Consider the following 19895-nt stretch of genomic DNA (forward strand, 5'->3'; position numbering starts at 1 on the left):
GGGGGCCCCTGCACTACCCATGCCACTGGCATGGGCAGTGCAGGGGCCCCCTAACAGGGCCCCAGCATGATTTTTATGCAGACAGTGAAAATCGCGACGGGTGCAACTGCACCCGTCGCACCCCTGCAACACCGCCGGCTCCATTCGGAGCCGGCTTCTATGTTGCAGGGCCTTTCCCGCTGGGCCGGCGGGTGCTTCCTTGGCGGGCGCCCGCCGACCCAGCGGGAAAGTCAGAATGGCCTCCGCGGTCTTTTGACCGCGGAGCGGCCAAGTGGCGGCGCCCGCCGCCCTCCGGGGTCGGAATGACCCCCTTAATCTGTATTGTGGTGGTACAAATTGGTTCCGTTCTTCTGACCAACTGCTTTCAATGTCTGCCTCATTTTTCAACTTTGGCATTTCCTCCCCTGTATGCTGGCCGAACAGAGATCTACCAAGACAAAAGGAAAGTTCTTGATTTCTAATTGGGCTTCTGGTTTTAGAATAATTATACTAAGACATGAGACGCTTCTTATGGATATGCCATGGCATGTAGAGTTGCTGCCAATTCTGCCAATTCTGTCAGATCTACAGCAGCACCCATAATTTAATTGCCTGCCAACTCATATTGTAGTATCTCAAGGTAACCTTGCTGATAATGTTTTGGAAGATCTTCAATGAAGGACCACATCACTTCACATACTTCACATTGATAATGACCAAGAAGGGCAATGGTGCTTGCATTTTACAGATGTGAGGCTGCCATTCACATACCTTTCTACCAACAGCGTATATATATGTGCTTACTTACTCATTCTGGAGGAGCTATTGTTTCTGGAACTGATGCATCCCTTTTTTTCTCTCTGAGGTTAAAATAACTGAGTCTGGTTTCAGTTCTGACCTCAAAAAGTCAGGATCATTCTGCTGTGGTTTATATTTTTAAAGCAATCTTAGGGGCATATTTATACTCCATTTTCTCCAAATCTGCATCATTTGTTTATGCAAATTCGGCACAACATGAACTCCATATTTATATTTTGACACTAGACACGTCTAAAGTCAAAATATTGGAGTTTGCACCATTTTTTAGATGCATGAACCTACCTTGCGTCAATGAGATGCAAGGTATACGTTCCCATCTAAAAAGTGGTGCTAACCCCATAGCCCCATATTTATCCCCTGTGTTAAAATGACACACGGGTGGGAGGAGGGGCTAAGTAATGGTGCAAAGCTTGCTTTGCACCATTATTTAACACCTGTGTCAGACCAGGCGTTATGGGCCCTTTGGACCAAAATCTAATGGTCAAACACCATGGAATGGGTCTACAGGTGCCCTCCTCAAGCCCCAGGAACACCCTCAACCAGAGGATGGGGGACCCCATCCCAGGTAAGTAGGGTAAATATAGGTAAGTACTTTTTTTAATTTGAAGTGCCATCGGGGGCCTAACTTGGAGCCCCCTGCATGGCACAGGGCGTAGTAGCCCCTGTGCTGGCCATTGGGGTGGTGGGCATGACTCCTGTCTTTTCTAAGGCAGGAGTCATGTGGTATGGATGGTTTAATGTCAGAAAATGGCGCTAAGCTGGTTAGAGGCATTTTGTTTGTTTTTAACCAGCCACCCGGCTAATGTAATTTTTTTTACGCTAGCCCCACCTTTGCGCCGGATTGCACCATTCCATAAATTTGGAGCCCGGCTGGCGTCATGGAATGGCGCAAGCCGGCGCTATACTTTTTGATGTAAAACTGTGCAAACGCAGTTTTGCATCAAAAAGGATAAATATGGACCTTGGTGCTCCTACTTTAACTGTGGCAGGTTCACCGACATATTGAAAAAGATTAATCTTCATTTTCATATGTTTTAAGTTAGCATAGGTAGGCTGGAAAACTAATTTACCGGACCTCATTGATAGCTAAAGAAACAAGGCTTTTTAAACGTATGCGATTTTCTTTTCTTCGTAAAATAGAAAAAATGGTGCTCTATTCCATTGTGTTTATTCGTATAGTATCAACTAGTGTGCTTTGGAGGAAACCTGCCTGCAGGCTGAAAACATGTAATGCTTCAGTGCTCAGGGTTGATATACAAGTGCTTGTTGAACAGTTAATGTTTAGTAGTGCAAAGTAATTTCCCCGTGTATGTAGGTTAGAGTTTGTCATTGAGTATTCATTTTGGAAGGATTTCTAGAGTAAGCTTGTTTTACGTAAAGTACTTTCTGCAATGTTGATTGGTTATCATCATCTAACTTTATTAGTACGGCCCATGGTGTCACTTCACACCATTTGAAGAGGGTAGTTTCCTACTCTTCAAAGCCTTTATAACTTATGTTATCTTCTTACTGACATTGTAATTAGATCCTTTAGAGACTGCTTTCCTTATTCTTATTGAGTAGTCCCTAAGATAGATTTAAATTTGACTTTATAAAGACATGGATAAAAGGGGGTTAAGTGTCTAACAGAAAGTGAGGCTGCAGGGGAAGGTGTTGTGAAGGAGAGAATGGGAATGCACTTCCTAGTGTTGCCTATAACCCTAAAAATTTGAAGCAGAATTTCAGCTGCTGGGAGCCACTAGAGAAGTGTAGATCTAGAAGCATCAGGTAGTGCCATGAGAGGTTTTTTTTTTGCTCCATTTGTAGGTTACCAGGGTGAGCTTAAATTATTATTTCAGCAGTTTAATTCCATTGCGTGACTGCTGTGATGAGATGGCAGTAACAAGGTACATTGGCTGGAGTACAAGGTATGCCTAAAAAAGCATTTGGCGTGATTAAGGAAGCAAGGGACAAATGCCTCAGTGCTATTAACTAATACAGTGCTGTGTTGTCTTAATAGGGCAGCAGGTGCTGGATGGTCATGGCCAACTCGCATTTGCATAACAGCAGTGCTTAATTTGTAAAAAAAAAAAAAAAAGTGCTGGCTAAGGGCCAACTGGTGCTATCAACGGTCAGGGGGTAGAATACCAAGGCTGCATAGTGTTGATTGAACCTCATACTTCTTTAATCCCCCACCTGACACCGTCTTTTTATCTCAATCTTGTAGGTTATTTTTCATCCTTGCTTTCTCCATTTCTCAGGGCCTGATTCACAAAGGTAAACTTGTACATTTATTCAAGTTTACCATTGCTTGCAATTCACAAAGGTATATAAAGAAACAACAGTCACAATTTTAGTAACTTTTGATCTCTTGGAGCTGGTAATAACCATTTGGTTATAATCTGCAAATAATACAGCAAATGATGGATTATGTGGCAGATGCTTCAAATCCATAACTATGTAGAACATACTGCAGTCACATAACTCCAGTGGGCCCGGTTAAGGTCGTCTCACACTATGCATGCATTAGAGGGATATTTGCTGTCAGCGGTATGAAATGTGCAGGGGTGACTGGAGTCAGCAAACCCATGACAAAAGCAACATCCCCCAACGAGTTGCAAGAGGCCAGTTTGGCAAGGTAAAGATGTCCTGATGGGGGTAACAAGAGAAGTATCTGTAGGTTCAAGCCAGAGAGAGGGTGTATTCTGTTTAGGCACACTGTAAACTTTGGGGGAGTTGTATGAACAGTCAGTGATATAACACAGCATAAAACCTTGTTTTAATACGTGCGAGCCAGAGGAAAGCCAGTTTGGTTCATACATTTGGCAGCACTGCAAAGAGCAGATCCCACGTGTAAAGTATCTAAGCAGTATCTTGTGCACCTTGGACCATTTCTATCTGACAAAAGCCAACAATCAGCCCCTGGAGTGAGCAGGCCTATTTGTTTATCAGCCTATTCACTTTGCTAACAGATAACGAATACAATATCTGGAAACAGCTAGAAAGGTGCTGGGGTCTGGAGGGATCATTGCCTCTTGGGAGTATAGGTCACCACCGCCAAATCTTAGAAATGAAAATAACTAAACTTTTATTTTTTAGTAGCATGTTTTCTTTAAGAAATGTGCTCTGCAATAAAAGGAAAGAATACTTTGTTTAAATGTAATCAGAGACACGGAGGCCTTCTCACCCCAAAAGGCCACCATCCCTGTAATGCCATCCATTTGTAGTGAGTCACAATTTCCAACGGACCTCCTGAATATTGATGAGGTAGGTTGAATTGATACCCACTGCAATTCAGAATTTTGTGAACAAGACCTATCAGTACATAGGTTGATTTGTAAAATTCTTTTTCATTTGTAAGGAGTCAGTGCATTATTTATGACCACTTTTTGCAACTTTTAACTTTGTACATCTGGTCCCAGGTTCGAATGATGTATTTAAAGTATCTAATTTGAAATAGAACAGATGGATTAGGGAACTCATATATGACACTGGTGTACCATAGGAGGTCTTCCTCGTAAACCTTATAAAACTACTTAAATCTCTGATCTTTAAATTCAAACATAGACAGGATATCCAAATTTAAAAAGTTCTTATTCCTAGAAATGGACTTTTGACAATGAAAAGAAAGCAAGACTTAAAAAAGAGGATTCTCCTTGAGAAACCTTTTGGCTGTTTATAAATACAGATGTTTATGAACTATAAAAAGGATTATAACTAAAGAATTGTACAAACCTTGCAAAGCACTCCCAACCCCTCCCACATCCCAAGCCAAACATACCAAAACAAGATGTACTTACCAGACACAAGGCAACAAAGTCCTGCACCAAAGTACACACATGTGCACACCACATCCCCACAGTGAAACTCTGAACAACGTCACTATAGTGTGCCAACAGCACTACTAGGCACTGAAATTGAATTTACAGCAAAATAAGTCATGTCCAAATAAGGCCATTTGCCAGTCCATTGGAAATACCCTGAAGGGTCGACATAGGCTGAATTTGACTCCCACATGTGCAAAGGGTACTCCACTCGAAAGGGACATCAATGGGGCAGCCAGGCACCTCAGGGGCAGGGGGTGGCGGAGGTGTGGACTTACGTCTGGGGGGGAGGGGGGCTTGGGCTTAAGTTTTGGAGGTGGAGGGGGTTTGGGCTTGCCCTTGGAAGGGGTGGGGAGTGGGCTTGTACTGGGGAGTGGCAGAGGGACCTGGGGCAACATGGGGCCTCTTCCTCCCTGGGGAAGGGGCACAGGAATGGGAAGGGTGGACTGGGGCAGATTTGGACGAGGAAGGAGTGGACTGGGCAAGGACATGGGCACTTTTAGGGACAAGACTGGGTGGGCCAGTGGGTTCAAACAGGTCAACACGGGAGAGGAAAAGCTTCTGAGGTGCAGTTGGAGGGGATTTGGAGGCAGGTCTTGGAGTGGAGGTTGAGGGAGTGCTCGTACTAGGTGTAGGTGTGCCGGACGTGGATGCAGGTGCCTGTAAAGTATGCTTGTGTGTGGTGTGGATGTGTGTGAACGGGCACCCCTTCCTCACTGGGAGGCCTTCCCCAGCTGGGCCTCTCCGGTCTTCCTGACCCAGTGCCTCAGGTCCTCCCACCGCTTCCTGCAGTGGGTGCTCTGCCGTTTGTAGATCCCTAGGGTCCGCACTTCCTTGGCGATGGCTTGCCACAGGCCTTTCTTTTGATGGGCGCTGACCTGCATGGGACACAGAGCAAATAAACAGGTGTCAGTATGTGTGCACTGAATACAAATGCCATGTCATTCCATATGGAATGGCCATTGTTGACATGCATGTTTTCAACTCACAGGCAGAACGTGCCGGACAAACTACGGCTGGGCAGTCACACATCAAACCCACATGTACACAGGCATTGGCCACACTCACACACATCTAAGGATGACAGATGCCAACTCACCTGCTCCTCTGGTCGCCATACAACTTTGCATACAGGGGTAGGACCACATCCACCAGCTTCTCAAGCTCCTCCGCGGTGAAGGCCGGAGCCCATTCCCCTGAAACCCGTGCCATCTCAGGGACCAGAGTCAGAACACAGCAACACATGCAGTGGAGTACTACCCTTCCCGGGAATCAGGAGTCAAGTGTCAAGGGTGTGACAAAATGGCGTTGGTAGCGCGGCGGTGTGCTCCGTCACCGCCGGCAGCAATCATGATTGGCCGAGGTTCCCCATTGACAACCATGTAATACAATGATCAGGTGCACGGCGGTGAACACCGCCTTCGGCCATGACGAATAATGCCAGCGGAATTAAGTCACTTCCACTCTATCATACCTGGATGGCAGGAGGCTGCAATTTTACTACCACCACGTCTCAATAGCCTAGCCAGGGCCTCATCCGGGACCCCAGTCTCTCTCCCCTTTGTCGCTTGCTGACATCATTCTATAATCCTCACATGTACCCATCTTTGGAAGTGTGTCCACACTGTGATGCCATTATGACAGAGTTAACTCGGCACACATTTGCCTGATGGTGTAGCTCATTCTTCCTGTTTGTGTGTGTTACCAACGTGTTGCATTTTGGAAACAAAAGTGACAACCTGGGATGCAAGTGTAAGTTGACACTCAGAATGTGTTCTTTCCAACCCCATAGGTACAGACCCATGTGGCGAGGGAGGGCCCCATCTGTATACAGACCCCGGGTAGATCTGGAAACTTTGGAGGAACGTTACATCATTATCACCTACAGACTCAATAGAGCTACAATCCATGACCTCTGTGCATTAATGGATCCTGTTCTGAAACTGGCAAATCGAAATCCGCATGCCATCCCTACAACTGTGCAAGTGCTATCTGTGCTCCATTTTTTGGCTACGGGCTCATTTTAAGTGATAGTGGGCATGGCTGCAGGGGTCTCACAGCCAATGTTTAGACAAATCCTGTCCAGATTCCTGGATGCCTACGTTCAACACTTGCAAACATATGTCTAGTTTCCCCAACTCCCCGGCATCAAATCTGGATTTTATGCCTTTGCCAATATCCCCCATGTGATAGGTGCCGTTGGTGGAACCCACATAGCTCTCATACCCCCAAGAGTAAATGAACAGGTGTATAGGAATCGTAAGAACTATCACTCCATGAATGTACAATTGGTGTGTACTGCTCATCAGTACATATCACATCAATGCCAGGTTCCCAGGCTCAGTCCATGATTCATTTGTCCTGAGAAACAGCAGTGTGCCGCACATGATGGAATAACAACAAGGGGAGAGAATTTGGCTCATAGGTGAGTGTGTATGACACTGGTTAGTACATTGCTGACACCCAGGCTGTATGCATGTAAAGGCAGTTTGTTCAAGTCTTCTTTTGACCACTTTTGCAGGTGATTCTGGCTACCCCAACTTGTAATGGCTTCTGACACCAGTAAAGAATCCCAGGACAGATGCAGAGAGTAATTATAATGAGGCCCATGGGCGTACTATGAGGGTGGTTGAGCGCACAATAGGTCTCATGAAGGCTAGATTTCATTGCCTCCATCTCTCAGGGGGATCCCTGTGCTATGTCCCTGACAAAGTGTGTAAGATAGTGGTGGCCTGCTGCATGCTGCACAACTTGGCTGTGAGTAAAGCTCTATCCCCCTTCTGGAAGAGGAGGGTGCTGTCCAACCAGCCCTGCAACCTCAGAAAGGGGATGAGAGTGATGGTGAGGAAAAAGAGGGGGAAGATCTCAACTCCAGGACCCAGCTAATCTGCCTTTACTTCCAGTGACTCTAAGGTACTGTTCAAAGATGCTGATGTCTTCACTGCATACTTACAATCTGGCTCATGTAATAAGTACTGTGGTGTCTTTTGTCGGTGACAATGCTAAATGATGACTGAAGTGGCATGTGCCAGGGAACCCGAAAGTAGGTACAGTGTGACATACTTCAGACACCACACTCCCCTCCTGCAATAAAGGTGTGATTATGATATTAACTGGCTAGTACATACACACTCACAATTCATATCTCATATTGACGAGGGACATACATTTGGGTGCATAAGTGTATATATCAAATGGCAAAATATACATGTGTTGGGACAGTGAAAGAGAGTGGGTCCATGGTGCAAATACATGCTCAGATACATATGCTCAGCTGTTAGTAGCACTGTGTTTTGGTCCATGTGTCCTTTGGAAGATGGTGTGATGGCAGTGGCATGTCAACAAGGTAGCTCAGTGGCACACACAGGAGACAGTTCAGGGCAGAGTCTCTTCCTGGCGCTGGGCTTGGCCTTGGCTGGTGCTTCAGTGGTATATCTGGGTCTGAGGGCATGTTTGCAAAGGTGCAGCTGGGCTGCAGGGGTAGGGGTGCTGGTTTCCTGTATGTCCTTTGACAGTGTCACCAGTCCAGTAGCTCCTGCAGATGTAGATGGCAGGGCAGTGCTCTGGCTAGTGGTCAGGGCTTGCAGGTAGGTGGAGGGCTCAGGCTGGCTGTGGTACTGGTGCAGCAGCACCCCTCCCTGCAATGGCCATGGTGACATTGAGCTGTTTCCATTGCTCCATGGCCTCCTGGTGGTGTGCTATCTGCAGCCCCTGATTCTGCTCCAGGGTGGCCAGGATCTGGCCCATCCTGTCCTGGGTATGGTGGTATGCTCCCAGGAGCTCAGATATCACCTCCTGGGCTGCAGCATTCCTCCTTTGGCCACCCCACTGGGCTGCTGATGCCCTCCCACTGGCCCTAGCCCTCTGTGCCTGTGCCCCCTGCACAGGTCTGGCAGTCCCACTTCCAGTTGGCCCTTCATCATCCTGCCTGTTGGTGGGAGGAGACTCTGGCCTCTGTATATGTGGTCCGCAAGTCCGTGGCCGGGAGACACTGGTGTGGGGTCTTTTGGCCAGAGCTGATGATGGTGGCTGGGTGGTAGGGGTGTCAGTGGTGTCCTGGGTGGGGCTCCTGGAGGTTGACAGTCCAGGACTGTGTGATGCGCCAGGGAGTTCCTCTATTTCCAGACATCCCTCTGCAATCTCCTGAGTGGGGCCTCTGTCTTCAGGTGGAGGGCTGGCACTCGTTGACTTCTCCTTCTGGGTGCCATGGGTGGTGGTGCCTGTTGTGGGGGAATAGACAGGTGGGTGTCAGGTACTTTATCGGCATTTGCTGCACTGCTCTGCCCTATTTGATGGTTATATTCCCCTGTTGTGGCATGCAAAGTCCCTTTGTGTACATTTAGTTGCATTTTATGGGGGGGGAGGAGGTGCATTGTAGGTGCTGTAGTGCAACTGGTTTCCATGCAGGGGTAGGTGACTGTGCACAGGGTACTGGATGGAGAGCTGTTTGTGGGATTGTGGTCATGCAGGGAACTAGGATGTGGGTGTTGTGGACTGGGTAAAGGATGAGGTCCTGGTGGTAGTGAGGGGATGGGGTGATACATGCATTACAGGTGTGGTGACTGTTAAGGTATTATAGTTGACTTACCCGAGTCCAGTCCTCCAGTGAGTCCGTTGAAGCCCTCCGGGTGCAGGATAGCCAAGACCTTCTCCTCTCAGTCGGTGTATTCGGGGGGAGTAGGTGGGGGACCACCACCTGTCTTCTGTACGGCGATATTGTGCCTGGATGCTATTGACCGAACCTTCCCGCGCAGGTCGTTCCATCTCTTCCAGATGTCGTCCCTTGTGCGTGGATGGTTTCCCACTGTGTTGATCTTGTTGACTATCCGCTGCCATAACTCCATCTTCCTGGCCACGGGTGTCTGCTGAACCTGTGCCCCGAATAGTTGAGGCTCGACCCTGAGTATTTCGTCCACCATGGTCCTTAGCTCCCTGTCTGTGAAGCAGGGGTGCTTAGGGGGTGCCATGGTGTGTTTTGTGGGTGATGTGTTGTGGGTGTATTGGTGAGGGTGCTGTTGTGTGGTTGTGTGTGTGGCTTATGATGGTGTTTGGGGTGTGTATGTGTTTTGGTGGTGTATTTGTGTGTGTGACTTGTGTGATGTTGGGTTCAGTTCAGTGTATGCGTGTTGTGTTGTCAATTTCAGTCGTGCTATTGGCGATGCAAAGGATTGTGGGCTGTGTATGTGAGTGTTTTATAGTGTTGTGGATGTATGTAAGGTGTGTGGGTTTCAGACTTGCCAATGCGTGCATTTGTTGTTGGTGGGTACCATTGCTGGCAGTGGTAGTCCGTACCGCCAATTGTCGTTTGGCATTCACTATCCGCCACGCTGATCTGTGCATCATTATTTGGTGGACGGAGAGTTTGTCTGCATAGAGGTGGTGGAATGTAGTGTACTGCCTTTCCGCCGTCGTATGCCCTGGCTGTGGGTGAAGGTTGCAGGATTTTTGGTGGTTTAACTTTTTGGCATCATTATTTGGCGTGTGCAGTCCACCGCCACTGGCGGTCTTCTGTTCACCGTCTCTACGGCAGTCGGCTGTGCTTACTGCTGAGTTCATAATGAGGGACAAAGTCTGGCCTGGCAATCTTTGTAGATCTGACTTTATGTCATTACCTATGGTTTCTAGTGTTGAAATGTCCAAATACCACTCTTGGAATGCTTCCCTGCACTACATAAAGGGCAACTTTCCAGGGCAAAGTATTGGGCTGGAAAGTAAACCATATCAAGACCGACTGGTTTACTTTTCATGACATTTCTGCAGCACGTCTTGAAAAACCTTTCCCATTCATTATTTATCAATTCCTTAGACTCATTGTGCTCCAAGTACACCATTTAACCAAATTTGTATAAATACTTTCTAAAATGAAACTGGTACCCCACTCTTGTGATTCACATTTGTTTGCATGGTGCAATCGCTTCTACTGACTAAAAGCAAAAGATAGAAATAGTTTTATGATTTCAGCAGTGGATCAGTCATCCAATAAAGAGCAGAGATAGACAAGAAAAATATCTAATCATGAGCAAGTGGTTGACCTGAAGTTGTTTATGTGTAGTAGTGTCTGCCACAAGCAACTGATGCTGATTGTAGCAAGTCTACAAAAAAGGCTAAACTGAATTGTGATGATATAACCAGTAACGATTCCACTATAGAATGTCTGGCCTCAAGTAAAATACTGGAAATAGTATTAATAAGGTAATTACTACTTCAGGTGGATAATCGCATTATAGGCTGTGTAGATTCTGTCCAGAAACAAAGGAAAGAAATAGGCCTATTTGACAGTACTGATAGTATCTGTCAAATGATGTACACAGGTCAGCAATCATCCCACTTCTCCTTTGTCTGACCTCTGCCTTTGATTCAGTTGGGTTCCCATCCTGCACCAGGGACACTCCATCCTAGAAGGAGTCAATAAATACCCTCTGTTCATGTTTAAAACCCTTTGGTCAGTATGTTCTTCAGCTGTTAAATTGGGCATGTTCAAAAAAAAAAAAAAAAAAGATGACAATGTTACAATCAATCTACCTACCGCCTTGCTTTTTTATATGCTCTCAAAGAGCACACATAGGTGGGGTTTATCAAATCTCTTGTATGCTGATGACACCCTTGTGGAAGTAAGCCCAAATGGTTCCCCTACTCAGTATGACAAGTCATACCACTGTTTAAAAGAGGTGGAAGAAAGATTGGTTGACACCTGATTAAAGGTCAGTGGAAGTACTTTTGAAGTAATATTTATAAGGATTAGAGTCTGGGTTATGAATAAGAAGCTACAAGAAACCCTCCACGTTCTTTTGTCTAAGATAGCTTGTTGGTTAAAAAAAAAGCATTGAGGTCATAATTTATTATTTGCTCTGTATGATGGAACGAGTCAGTTACTTTACTAAAAACATTTGTTACTTTCCATACAGATGGAAAATGCTATGCTTAATCTCCCCAGGTCTCATGGTTTTTGCTATATTAATCTCCAGATTAGACTGTGGGATAGTGAAGAAACTGTAAAAACAAATGTTGGGACAGAAAAGTCCTCTGCATGGTGATGGAAGTGCGTGCACCCCTGCCATGTGCACCAACTGTAATTATGTCTCGATCCCTCATGCTGATTTTTGTTGTCATTGTTGAACACAGATCTTGCATGTGCGTCATGACATAGGGCTGTCTCTTGAATTGCAGTCTTTTTGAACCAGGAGGGGCACCCAAAGTGAAAACCCTCATAGTGGTGAAAGGCTACTGCCTTTGCCAGACGTTAAGCAGTACTAGTGTGTGGTGATCAGTTGGAGTGAACTCGTCCTTTTTAGGTTTGGTGCGCAAGCACTTTTCAACCTGTTGTAAGTATTCAGTGGGCTTTTAACCACGCCCACCTCACGCCCATCACTTTAATTTGTTCGTGGGCTTGATTTTCAAAAATCCCTTCATGACATTGGTAAATGCTTTACGTTTATCCCGCCTTGATGCGGTTTTGTTACCACCTTGCAGACTGACCCTTCTACATGGATTATTGCATGGTTGCCCATATTGTTTACTGTTGACAAACTACTTTTTTCTTCTGTGTCTCTCCTTCGTGCTCATGGCAGCCATGGCGCTTTGAATTGACTTGCACTGCCGTCCCCCAGCACCCTCTGCCCGCCCCGGGGTTTCCTGTTCGTGTCTGCCCATCCCTACCACCCCTTTCCTGTCCTTGCTTGTTGTTTTCAGGAATAATCCCTTGAATTATTTGAAGCCAGTTTTCTCACATTTTTATAGGTTTACTGAAAGGTTCAGCCAACAACAATGGTTCTAAAAGCAAAGTTTGCTGTAGGACAGTTAATTCTTTTATCTTTTTATTTCTATCTTATATTTTCCATCAACTCTTTTGAGTTACTTCATATAGTTTATTGTCTGCTTCCACCTTTCAAGGCCATAATTTGGAGAGGAAAAACACATCTTGTCCACTAGTGTTAGCATTCTTAAATACATTTGTTTGTGTGTTTATACAACTGTGTGTGTGCCTATACCTGTCTGTCAGTGCGTGTCTGTGGGTGTGCGTCTGTGTATGCGTGCATGTGCATGTCTGCATAACATACGTTTATTAATAGGGTATGTATGTGTGTATGTAGAATGTAAGTATGTGTGGGTATTAAGTATGACAATGATGTACAGTCTCGTGTTTTACTCCCCATTGACTGGGGCGACTAAGGGGCTGCTCGGTTCTAAAGGAATTAGGCACGCGCACATACACAGGAGCATACAGAGAAGCCCGCACACGCAGAGCACGTGCGCGCACACACACACAAAAACTGACGACACAGGTACACACTTAAAAAAATACACACAAATGCAGAAAGAAACGTTGAAGGTACATGTTGTGTTTGTCACTAGTGGAGGGAGGTTGAGTGAGCTTCCCCCAGAGCGTAATTCGTGAATGATATAACCGGTGACGTTAACTAGTGTTAATAAAAAGGCCAGGGGAGCTTCCCTCATGGCCATCAACCAGCGGGGTGTCTTGTGTGTCACTTGTATTATTGTAACGCCTAAGTGAGTAGTATTGGGCCTAGTTGATACTCCAATGTGTCATAAAACTTAACACTCAGGCACCTACAGGCTGAACACACAGAAGGCACACGTACAAACACTGGCACCTACAGACACGCACCGAGAATCACAGAAAATGACGCTTAGACATTGTAATAGGAAAAGCGCTGGTTTTGCAAGTTTTAAACAAATCTAAAGACTACCCATGGGATTAAACTGCAGATGTAGGGACATTGAGAAAGCATGTGGATTGACTAATGCATGAGTGAATGGGTGCATTTGGTGTGCTGATGGATGGATGTACAGATGGATGATGACTCCATGAGGTTCAAACTATTTGAACACCCTTGTTTTCTGTGCAATAGTTTAGGTTTTTCTGTCAGGGCTTCTTCCACTGACTTCGTCTGAGTCTGTCGCCGAATTGCTGGGTAATGTAGCTTGCTAGCTCTGTATGTTCTTTCCACGCTGTTTGTCGTAGAAAGCATTCATCTGTGCTCCTATCAGCCACACGTAAGCTTCCAGGTACGTTAGAAGACAATGGGCATGGGAGCTGCAATTCAGCAACATGTAGACGTTTTTAAAGAACTGAAATGCGTTGGTAAGACAGAAATTATCATGTGTGTTTTTAGGCCAGACACTAGTCGCTGCGCATCCGGACTAGGGGCCATATGTACGAACACTTTTTCCCATAGACACAGAATGGGTAAAAACCTTTGCTACATCTGGCCCTAAATGTGCCAACTTCCTCTCTGTATTAACCCCTACTAATCCAGTCAAAGAGTGAGGGGTGGGGGGTTGGGTGAAAGGGCTGAAGAGACGAAACCCTGCCTTCGCTCAATTCAGTAGGAATGTCATTGCTTTTGTGTATTTCTGGGTAGCTGCTATTCTTTACAACTTTTTTTACACAATAATATTAACAGCGTTGAAACATCTAGTTCTCGGTTGCCTTGAGCCTCAGTATCACCATGAATCTATTTTTTCTGAAGGCCGCTTAAGGTGACATTCAGACTACATCTTCCAGAATGCACGGTGTTAAGTGAAAGCCTGGGGCTAGAAACGTGGTTTAACGTTGACACGTATTTAGTACCAAATCTACCAAACTGTGCTAATCGGGGAACTATTTTTGTTACGTTATTTAAATTATACTTACTATTGAAATTTGTGTGAGGACTACATGTTACAGGGTTGATGCCATGCCTTGCAGACTCAGGCTTTGAGAGACCGAAAAAGTGTGTGATTGTGCTAGGTAGTAGTAACACATTGGATTTACTATGCAAGAAATATGGTAAAAGTGTTGTGTGAAACATTTTATCAGCAATGCTTTTTTTAACTCGTGCTAATTTAGTTACCCTCAGAGGTGCCAAAGTGAGGATTTTGACCTTTAAGGTGGTCTGATTACATACAGATACCCACCACATACACCCAACCTGCTGAACTATCTCACATACGTTACGATGATATTGAAAACCTACTTTAACTGTAGAAAGGTAATGTGTACAACATGTATGTACCCCTCCCTCGCGTTGTACATAATAATGATATTGCAAGGCCCAGAGAAGTTCTGTGACCACTTACTTAAGAGGCCACAAGTAAATACCCTTTAAATATGCATGCAGGAGTATTTTATCCCACATAAGTGGCTTTCCCCATCCATCTAAAGAGCTGTCAAGGTGTCCCATATCATTATTAAGTAGCTTATTCAGTCCTCCTTTTCTTTGTATCCGAGTCAAGTAATTTTTCTATTTTACATAACAAGGATTGCAAGTCCCAGAATGCAGAATGTGGTGAATGAAATATCAAGGACCACATGCATTACGCAAACCTAGCCTTAGTGCATCCTTCACATGATAGTGTTGCCCTCAAGTCAGTCCAATTTGACTAAGAAGCTGAGGTGGAGAATTCAAATGGGCTCTCTCAGTATATTGTTTACTTTTTGCCTGTGACAACAGCACATGAGCTGTCGGCGAAATCTTTTGTAAACAAAAAAATCCTAACACAAGCTTAGGTTCTGCCCATTACTTACCACTGGTTGCCATCAACATTACTCTTGTTCCCTTGCTTCTTATTGGTCAGCGCCTCCTGCTTCCTCCAGGCATTTCCAGTGTTTGTCCCTGCTTTGGAGCATGGACCAAATACAGCTTCCTGTCTGCAGTCAGTATCTGCTCCTGCAGGTTGTTTTTTTAACATGCACTCTTGAGAGTGAATATCCCTGCATTCCATCCACCCTCCCTCACCACCATCTGGACTCTTGCCTTACCCTCACCCCTCCTTCATGTTGCTAGCCCCTGCTGTTCATTGTGTTGCTGCTCCCTCCTCCTCTGCACCTCCTCGTGTTGCTTGCCCCTTCCTCCCGCTGCTTGCCCTACTCCTCCTGTCCATTGGATTACTGCTTCCTCCCTGCACCTCCCTCCTGTTGCTTGAAGCCCCCTGGCCCCCTCCCACTGTCTGTGTTGTTGCTGTTCCCCCCTCCACACTTCCCTCATGTTGCTTGGCCCCCCTCTTTGTTTTAGATATGTTGCACAGCAGTGCAGGTTGCTGTGCCACATAGCTTAAAGACAAAAAAGCACTACAAAAAGGTCAACGCTGGCTCTGTCATAGTGCTTTTTAGGTCGAACCTAGGAAGCACGCATGTGCTGTCTCTTGATATGTTGCAATCTACTTCTGTGGGCTTTCACCACACTAATCACTTTCATTCGCTCCTTGGCCTAACTTCCAAAATTCCTTTGGTTTCATTGGTAAATGCTTTACGTTTGTCCCGCCATTTGGCTGTTTTGCTCTCGCCCTGGAGACTGACCCTGTTACTTGTATTATTGCACAATCTGCCATATACGTTAGTATCAATGCACTACTTTTTTCATTTTCCTCAACTTGTTTTTGTTAGTTTTTTGCTCGTGTTCTACTCCATGTCTCTGACTGCCGGTCCGCGCCCTACTTTTCATTCACCCGTTGTCTATGTTGCCTTTAGCCCTTCTTCTCCACCTCATGCTAACCGTGTTGTAAATTCTCCGCTCCCGCCACCTCCCATTGTTTATCTTGTTTTTTCTGTTCCTTCTTCCTTCGCAAGAGCATCTCGCGCAGGAGGGGCTTGGCCGGTCTCTTGAAGAGTCAGAGGAAGAAAAGTTGCACTTGCTAGTCACTCTGTACCCGTGGATTTTGTTCATCCTGTTTGCTTTAGAACAGAGGTCTTCAAAGTGTGGGGCGCGCTCCCCAGGGGGGCGTGGCATCTGGTTAGGGGGGGCGCGTACTCCACCTCACCTGTTCAGCTCCCATTATTGCTTTCGATGTAGAAAGCACATTTTCTTCTGTTTCTTCAGTTGTTTTGAAAACTGGCTCTCTGATTGGTGTAAAAATGCACAGCAGCCAATCAGCTTGCAGCACCATCAGCAATGACATCAGCACTGACGTTTCACCAATGAAATGGACAGCCAGCAGCACAGGTGCAGGAAGTGCCGGGAATTTTGGTGCATAAAGCTTGCAAATTGGCTGCTAGAACAGTGCTTCTTCACTGCTGCACTTCGCTTCCTGTTTCACCTCACGTCTCTTCCTGGTTGCTGCCTTCACCTTTGAGGATACTTTGATTTATCTTTAGCGTCGCCCCTTCTGGTTTTCACTGTCTGGCTGCGAGGGAGTTTCCATCGGCTGGATTCTACACAGGCAGGTAAGCGTTAACAGCTTTTTAAAAGGCTTTGAACATTTTTCCCCCTGCTATTGTAGAGAAGAGGATGTTACATTTTGGTCCAGGGCTGCTGATTTTCGTTTTTGTGGCCCCAGCTCTCGTTTTTTTTTTATATTTATTGTTCTGCCTCACACATGCTCTAATCTAAATTGCAAATCGGAGCAGGGCTTAGCCTGGCAATGTGTGCCAGTAAAACCTGCAAATCCTTGGATCCTGGAGACTGGTTTATGTTTGTCTGTAAATGCGATATAATAGCTGCCAAGTTTTATTTTGCTTATATGAGGCATGTCCATGTTCTGGTGAACTTGTGTGCAGCTTTTCCATATTTCATGTAATGATTAAGAAACTGCCTTACAGCACCTGCTGCATGCCTTAATTACGTTTGCAATGTCACTAGCTTAATTCCCTTTTCTATCAGGGCTTGTGGTGCCATCATAAACAAAATACAACAACAACGCACACTCAATGTAAGGTCAGTGTTTATTTTATAATTAAGGCTCCCAGTTTTCTGTTTTTACTGATTTTTAAAGATAAATACAGACAGAAAACAATGTTTTCTGTATGTGCTTATTTTTAAAAGTGGAAAAATATTGAACATTGAGCTCCTTGTGAGCAACTCTCCATGCTGTCTTTCATGAATTACAATTATGTCTTTTAAATTAGCAAAAATGCGAAAGGTATCAAAGTATAAATGAATGTTCATCAGTTAATTAAATGTGGAAATATAACATTTTGTGACATCATTTATTAAAAAAACACAAAATGAATATGGATAAATACTAATAAGAGGGCCGAAAAATAAATATGGATAAATACAGATGGAAATGTTAAATAAATATATACCATAAAACCGGGACCGTATTTATAATAGGAAAAGTCATGAACGGAGATGAAGCGCATAAGGGTTAATGTTAAAATGGCTTTAGAACCATTTTCCTCTTCAACATGACGTACATGTTATTAAAGGCACCCTCCTGTCCTACACCAGCAAGTGTCCCACGCATGTTGGGTTAGCTGTTGTCATAATAGGTGTACGCTAATGGATGGTTTATAGTTTTCTTAAATTGAGCCCATCAAAAACAGAATTTCTGATCACAAAAACATGGCTAATGGAACATGGCATACTGGTCCGCAGGGATGGGGTATCTCCCTCCTTCTGTTAAAGCTGTTATTCACCTTGGATTGGACTTTTCAGTGGGATGCAGATGTCCGAGGTAGCCAATTCTTGTGCAGATACCTCATCTATATTGCATCAGAACTCCACACCCCTATAGTTGCAGCGTTAGTGCAGCCACATTTGGACTTTGGAAACGCCAAGTGCTTTTTGGCCCTGGCTTTCCCACAGCAATATGGCATAGGCCCACAAGTAAAAGCCAGGGCCCAATGCAAATTATATAGAACTCTTGTTTCTATCAGAGATGGGTCCATGCTTACACAAGAAAAAAATCATCTGGGCATTTGTGTTCTGAATATGTTGGGAATCTAGCCAGAAGATTGATGCCAGTAATCACAAAGTTGGCAGCAGTGAGTGTAAGAATTGACAAACACATTGAATATTGCACCCACATGCTGGATTGTTGAAAAAAGGAAGGCATGTGTGAGCTGTGCAAAAATGATAAAAGTAGTTCTTTGGCACCACTGACACATGGACCAAGACTGGGACCTCTGGAGTTAACACTAAAAGGTAGTGAAAAGTTTTCACTGTGCCTGTCACTGGGTCATAAAGTTGTTCAGAATACATGTTCATACCACTGTTGGCCTCTGCAGAGCGCAAATTTCAGTAGTCACATTTTCCAGTTTTAATTGTGATTCCATGCAAAAGTGTGTGAAGGAAATAGACTGCTGTTGAAATATTGACAAAGTAAAGCAAATTCTGTGCTTAAAGGAGTGTGTGTGGAGGATAATGAAGTGAAGGAGCTGCTAGGAATTATATGAAGGATCACACTTGAAATAATGGAAGGCTATTCTGGCCCTGCCAGAATTCAAAGTCTTAACTTTATTTCATAGAAATCTTATCTTATCGGCACTCAGGACTTCATATTACTTACATATCACTGCATAATTGTATTGGCCTTTCGGACCAGGCAGCAGCAAATGTGTAGGCATGTCATTCACTCCCTTACCCATCACTATCATTGTGGTCTCCATGGGAGCTGTAATGGTGCCTCACACGGGAACATGCCAGTAACATTTCTTAAACTTTCTCTCATTGTTGCAAGGGAAAAAGCCACTTGATCACTAGACAGGGGACTGCTGTTCGAACAGCAGGATCATCAGGAGTGGAATCCAATCTGCCCAAGGAAGGTATTGCAATAAGAAGGTATAGATGTTTTTTGAGTGATGGCTGAAGGGGCAGTGCTGAAGTATTACCTCACTAAATTTTGAAAAAGTAACTTGCAGAGCCTCATTGGCGGTATGTGCGTAAATATACTGCAGCAGTTTTGGGAGGACCCACCGCAAGCTGGAATCAGCTGGAATCAGCTGGAATTAATGTTTATCCATACACCATGGAACTATTCTTTTATCCATATTTTATTTTACATAGAAGAAAATATTTTTGTAGAGACTTTAAAAACCTATTCTACTTGCTGTAAAATTGCAGTCATGTGCTGTTCATTAACATGCAGCTTTGGCATTTTGTGTCTTAGGTAAAGCACACATCAGACATGGATTGTTTTCTGCTGCCAAAAGACAGTAGGGCTCCCAAGCAAAAGGCCGAAACAGGAACAGATGGAGAAAGAAAAACTGTGAAATTAAGGAAGTATGATGCCTCCTATTTGGACTTTGGTTTCACCTGCATTGTTGTTAGTGGAGAAAATAGGCCACGGTGTGTGGTTTGTGGTATGACCTTAGCTAATGACAGCTTTAAACCAACAAAACTGAGGCGTCATTTGGAAACACAGCATGGGTCTATAGTAGCAAAGAGTAGCGAGTTTTATGCAAGGAAGTTGCAAGACATGACTCAACAGAAGGAAACCATGAAAAATGTGGCCTCCACCACAGCAAATGCATTGAAAGCATCTTACCAAATGGCATACCATATTGCCAAAAACAAAAAGCCTTTACAGATGGAGAAAGAGTGATTCTCCCAGCAATTCTTGACGTGGGTACAA

The 19895-nt window shown here is 44.8% G+C and overlaps 1 protein-coding gene and 1 long non-coding RNA gene across 2 annotated transcripts in view; one reads left to right on the forward strand and one right to left on the reverse strand.

Annotated features, from left to right (window-relative positions):
- The window catches only part of LOC138283715 (embryonic protein UVS.2-like), a 630013-nt gene that overhangs the window by 505891 nt on the left and 104227 nt on the right, over positions 1 to 19895 (reverse strand). The window lies entirely within an intron of this gene.
- Positions 16568 to 19895, forward strand: part of LOC138283717 (uncharacterized) — a 383289-nt gene continuing 379961 nt past the window's right edge. Inside the window, exon 1 of the long non-coding RNA XR_011201294.1 lies at positions 16568 to 16764. This is a non-coding gene — a long non-coding RNA (uncharacterized lncRNA). The remainder of the gene's footprint in view (positions 16765 to 19895) is intronic.

The sequence above is a fragment of the Pleurodeles waltl genome, chromosome 3_1 (assembly GCF_031143425.1).
Source record: "Pleurodeles waltl isolate 20211129_DDA chromosome 3_1, aPleWal1.hap1.20221129, whole genome shotgun sequence".
In the NCBI taxonomy this organism is placed as follows: domain Eukaryota; kingdom Metazoa; phylum Chordata; class Amphibia; order Caudata; family Salamandridae; genus Pleurodeles; species Pleurodeles waltl.